Source organism: Poecilia reticulata, linkage group LG19, assembly GCF_000633615.1.
Source record: "Poecilia reticulata strain Guanapo linkage group LG19, Guppy_female_1.0+MT, whole genome shotgun sequence".
Taxonomy (NCBI): domain Eukaryota; kingdom Metazoa; phylum Chordata; class Actinopteri; order Cyprinodontiformes; family Poeciliidae; genus Poecilia; species Poecilia reticulata.
In genome coordinates this window covers 7,485,324-7,491,323 of record NC_024349.1, presented here as the reverse complement: position 1 = coordinate 7,491,323, position 6,000 = coordinate 7,485,324, and the positions used below count along the sequence as shown (strand labels likewise).

General features: G+C 35.6%; 1 long non-coding RNA gene across 3 annotated transcripts in view; it reads right to left on the bottom strand.

Annotated features, from left to right (window-relative positions):
- Positions 1 to 845: 845 nt before the first annotated feature.
- LOC103481309 (uncharacterized) overlaps positions 846 to 6,000 on the bottom strand; it is a 61,521-nt gene continuing 56,366 nt past the window's right edge. For 2 of the 3 annotated variants that reach the window (XR_536266.2, XR_536267.2), the window contains exon 4: positions 846 to 1,121. This is a non-coding gene — a long non-coding RNA (uncharacterized LOC103481309). Of the gene's footprint in view, positions 1,122 to 5,650; positions 5,893 to 6,000 lie in introns of those variants that run through there. The other variant, XR_536268.2, reaches the window with a different exon arrangement.

Sequence of the window (6,000 nt, the reverse complement as noted above, 5' to 3'; positions counted from 1 at the left end):
TCTTCCCGCTTGCGCATATCAGGACGGAGAATAGTGAGATTTGTTGAGAATCAGTGACGTTCAGTTCGGATGAACGCGACCTGGACGTTAGGTCGCATTTGAATCGGATACGTTTCGGATATGGGTCACATTCTAAAAAGAATCCGACCTGTGCTGTTCACACTGCCATAAACACCATTATGTCAAAATAAAATCGGAATTGGGTCACTTCAGGCTGCAGCAGTGTGAACGCAGTCATAGAGATTAGTATTAGCCGGTTACACAACACTTTTAGGAGCAGAGTTTTCGTTGTTGCCGTCTCACCAGAAGGCTTTGCGAAGTTTTACTGATTAAAGTGAAAAGTGATGAGAAAGCTGTTAAGAGTGCTGTTTTTAACAACAGACAAACTGAATACCACATACCAGCCTCGGGCTCATTCTCCAGTCCAGACACTTTTATATTTTTCTGCTGCTGCATCCTCCCAGTAGGAATTTGTTGTTCAGGTTTGTACGTCTGTCCTGATGTGACTTTTACCATTGAACTACTGGAGGACAGGAGTAGTTTACTGGTAAAATGATACTGAAAGGCTGCAGATACCTTGGTGTTTTGATCTGAGCTGTAATTGCCGCTATGCAGAGTTTAATGCATTATAGATACAGATAGTGATTCTCTACTTGTGTGTTGTTTAGCTGTGGCATTAGCAGCAGTATTTTCTGTGGTTTGTGCTGGAAGAAAGGGTTCACTGTTCACTGCGCTGGCCAAAAGGAAACACACCAGAAGCCAAAATTACACCAGAGTAAGAAATACATAATGACCACCAGTAAAGAGGATCTATTCAATTTTTATTTATTTATTTATTTATTTGTTATTACTTATATTTGGTTTTCTACCGCTTCTAGAAACAGTCCAAGAGCTTAATAAAAACACTTAGTCATTTTCTGGCAATGACTCAACATTTTTTGGTGTCTGGAAAACAAGTCATTTCCCAAACCTCCTGATTATTTGGTCACAATCAGCAAGAACTGCACATTTACAGTTACTTAGCAACCCCAAGTCCAACCCGTCATCTAGTGGAGCATCGTGAGTGTGTTTGTTCATCTGGATATATTGCTGTATGCGCTGCTGGAGAAGTTGTCATCAACCTGTTCAGGGAGGCACAACAGGAAAGATCCCTTTTAAAATACAGACAGAGTTAATAAATTAGAATGTGTTCAGATGAGGCCCGTTTGTTAAATTAAAACTACATTTTGAATAACAGCCTTGAAACAGGTATTAACATTTTTTTATTAAGCTCACATTTCTTTAAAGAAGTGTTTAATGGTCTGAATCAACATTCTAATTTTAAATGTCAAATTTTCATTAAACACAAATGGAAAATCGTGATTATTAAAAGGATAAAGGCATCTGTCTTAGTTATCAAGTGGCTGAAGTAAATTAGCTTTTCAGAAACATACTTTATTGAATTGATTTCTATATATGTGTGTGTATATCATGCACATACTTTTCATCAAGTCCATATTTCTTTATTAAAATGTTTTTTTTTTGTTTAACATGATTATATTAGCTGTAAATGAAAAAAATCATAACAGGAATAAAGGCTTGAAAATCTCAGCATGTTAAATCACATTTCATCTTTATATAATGTACTTCACTTAGTGAATTGAGTTACTAAAATAAATTAACTTTTCAGTTCTACTTCAAGCCATTCATCAGTCCATCTATACGTGGAAGTGCCACATACAAATTTAGAAGTGATGTATTTTAAGCATTTTCACAAGTCAGCAGCACTTATAGTATTTGAATAATGAGAAGGAAAAACAAAATGGAGCAGGCTGCAAAAAATAACTACACATAATATAATGATCTTTAATCTTAAAAACTGTTAACCATTTACCCTGGGAGAACGTTTGCACCGCAGCAATTTAGTCTGCTTATGACGTGCAAGAGTTTTTTCCTCAAATTGTTTCCTTCACCTGTAGAAAACTCATCTGAACTCTGCRGCAAACTAAACAAGCAAAGTCTGGTCTGCCTGAAAATGAGGTTGATGTTTCACCTGGAAGAGAGCCAGGATGTGTTCACTTATAGTGAGAAAGAAAGACACAACGTACAAAACCAAAGACAGAAAAGAGGAGAAAAAAAACAAACAAAAAAAAAACCATGCTGATAGTGCGCTACCTCCGATATGGCAAGATGTATTTACATTTAATAGCCAACATTGATCCGTAAATCAATTTTTTTTCTCCATAGCAATTAACATTTCAGATTTCCAGACTGGCATTCTACCCGTGGTGTGTGGTGAGGTCCATGTCTGGTGAGGCACTGACTCATCCGCAGTCAGCTGCACAAACCCAAGATCCAAAATAAAAACTTAAGTTTCCAGTTTTGAAATGATTTGGAGAATCTGAATTATGCTTTCATCAGTTATGTTCTGCTTGACAATACAACAGCAAGAAAAATAAGAGCATTTCATACAAGGTCAAATTATATTTTTTGTAATTTGTTTACATTTTTTGTTTTATTTCAAATTTTTTAGTCTTTATTTTTTGTTCAAATTTAAAAATGTGTATGACCCTTCATAAATATCTGTCATATTTTTGTAAATCCTGTCCTGTTTGTCTCTCATCTTTATTTCATTTTTAAGTCAAGCTGCTTCAAGGAGGACACTCACATTGACTGCATATTATTTTATTTTATTTTTCCATGTTTCTGATTATTTTCAGTTCTTCCAAAGTACAGAAGAAGAGCACCTGTTGCACATTGTGTCTACGCGGCTCAGCATCGCCCCCTATTAGTGAGGCACGGTACTTACATTAAAACAAATTACAGAATTGTCATGCGGATATATTGATTTTCTCTTATCGTTGCTAGTACCYATTTTACTTGTTACATTGACAGGTGAGGCAGTGCCACCTGTCAGCAAAGATTACTTGTTCCTTGGACAAATTTCATATTTTTACTGCATTTGGAGTTTCACTGGGAGGAAGTCTTAATTCAAATATCAATCACTAAAATAGGAAATAGATATAGTTACACTTTTGATCGAATGCTACACTCATATTGAACTGATTAGATCAATGTTAGTATAAATGTGTCAGTAAAGTAACACTATGCAATGTGTCTCTATATTGATCTACATGTATCCGTAATTTATCAAGTACAATTGTGTGCAGTGTTGTTGAGAAGGTCAGAGAGCTGTCAATATTAAAATGGTTCTCTCAGGGGGAGGCAAGAAATCAATGCCAACAATCTGCCCTTTCTATGTGAACAGTTGATAAGTTACATCTGTAACCGGTGTAGGGAAGATGCCTTTGAGGGTCATTAAAATTCTTCTCACTGTACAGAAATCATTGATATTCTCAAACAGTTTATCTGAAATCACAAGGTGTCTCAGAAATGGAATAATTACCCTAAATCATTTTAACTTTTTTTTTTTCCCCTCACATTATAACCGCAAACTTTGGTGCTTTTTATTGGGAATTATCATGGTAGAATAACACAAAGTAACATGAAGTTTGTTTTTACAACAAAACAAAATCTGTTTCGATCTTTTTTTCAACATGCAAACCAAACTTTGATAATCTAAATACTTAATAAAATCATAGCAAAAAAAATGTATAAAAGCTAAAAATATATCTAAAGTGATCAACATTTTATCCGGGAATTGAAATGTGATTAAAATGGAGGAGCATAAGATGTAACTTTGACTTGGAATAGTGTATAGCATATATAGTTTTTTTTTTATTTAATTAGGTTTTTATAAGTGTATCAATAACATCAAACACTGACTAAAATACAGCAAGATTCACTTGACTAAAACTAGACCAAACCTGAAAATACCTACAGACCTAATTTATACCAAGAGTTTACAATTATTGAGGACTACGATTTAAAGAAAAAACAGTGTAACGCACAACTGATACAGTCATATTCAATAAATTAGAATGTTTGCCAGATACTTTCAAGCAGGTATTAAACACATCAAAGTGAAGCAAACTGTCAAGTTATGAACGGACAAAACGCATGTAAGGAACTCAAACAGTGACAAAAACCCATAATCTGACCACTTGCATCCACAGGCTGTTTCTGAACATAAATAGATCTGCCAGCAGTACAGATGGACAGGCATGCTTGGGAGATTTATTTATTTATTTTTTTCCAGTTTTTTGGAGGAGACAGAGGGATTGGCATGGGATAACTGAATGAATTCCTTGCAGCAAGAAGGAAAATGTGTTTTTGCAAGTCAATATTTTTAGTAAACAATGAGCTTGAATTAACTTGGTAAGTTAAAATTAAACTACCCGACTCTTTCGAAGAACATTTTTGCATTCTTTATCCTTTGATAAAGTTGCAGCCGGTTTATTTTTTAAAAAATGTTAATAAACCAGTTTTCTGCACGGTATCAAAACTTCCCAATTTCCTTAGATGAGATTTTAATTAACATTTTACACATTTACTGCGCATTAATTTATATTGTGTCATCTTGTGAATATTGTTGAATTCACAAGATGGGTGGAAACATTAGAAAGCAGCACACTGTATAACAGCAGTTATTTCTTAAACCCATCAGACGGAGCATGTTAGAATTATTCTGTGACAGTTTGAAATGTGAAGCGTAAAAAATAAAACATTTACTTTATTCTCTTTAAATGAGGAGACTAATAGGGTTCCACACCATGAAAAATCTTTTATCAGTGATTGAACTACATGCGCCTTAATATTTCAGGACTTATTTTACCAGCTGTAGATTTTTTCTGAGTCTCACCTCCTTGAGATAATTACCCTGTAAATCATCTCCGTTTCGGCTTTTGCTCCTCCTTTACTTCAGGTTTTTCTCTATTATGTCAGCTTTCACTTATAAATCAGAGGTTATGGTACTTTACTCAGTCTATTTAAGAGTGAGGTGTATAACTTTTTGTTCTCTTTCCAGCTTCGGTTACCGTTTCCTTGAGAAAGGTACGATGGCAACTCTGTAACATTTACCCCTCTGATCTGCAACTATGTAACCTAATGAAGATAAAGAATTATATTTTTAAGTTGCACAGGATGTAATAATTCTTTGTGTGAGTTCTGAAGTACATCGCTATGAAAAGCAGAAATAACTGATGTTAAAAGTCATTTTTAATGAATTGAGCARCTTTTCATCYATGTCCTTTTCTGYTTTTCTATGGTTGCTTTATGTTCACTGAAAACACTAATCAGTGAGTATTTGAAGGGAGCGTTGAGTCATTTATGTCAGGGTTGTCGTAAAAACATAAAACACGAAAATATGAAATGGGGAAAAAAAAGAAAACAGACATCGTACACAACCTGTCTATTGCGCATTGTGGTGAAACACCACACATTTCTCTCTGCAGAGCTGTCCCCTTAAAGTCTTCAAGGACGAAATACAACATCTTCTTTATCCTTTTCAGGACTTTAAAAGCAAACGTCAAACTTAATGTGTTCTTAGCTTTCCCTCTTTGCTGCTTCTGTTCACTATTCATCTCCTTTTCTAAACCTTCCTCCCACTATTCTTTCCCGTCACCCCATGCTGCGGCCAATCCACTTGATACTGTATTCATTTAAAGTCCTGTTCATCAGCCCTGTTCTGGAAAATTGGTATCACTGCACTTCATTTCCTKTTCTTGGGCTCGCTTTTACTCTTAGAGATTGTGTTAAATAATGTACTTTGCTGTTCTATTCGTATCTTTATGAGACGTCATCCTACTCACATTTTGACAAGTAGGGGTTTCTTCCTTCAGCCTCTTTCTATCACACTCATTTTCTTCATTCATCAGCGGCTCAGAGTGCTCCTCCTCAGCCTCACCTGGCACCTTCTTATACGTCTCCTCACTTCCTGCCGTCTTAGATTTCTTCACCAGCCTCTGGTGTCGATCTTACCTTCCACATGGACTCCAGCCGACATTCTTCCTCCTTCGAAAAAGTAAAGCGTAACAGAATTACCCATCTCGAGACAATTCTACTGGATTTAAGCTGGTTTTATGACGCCCTAAGAGCGCAGACGCCGGATCTCGTCAGGAT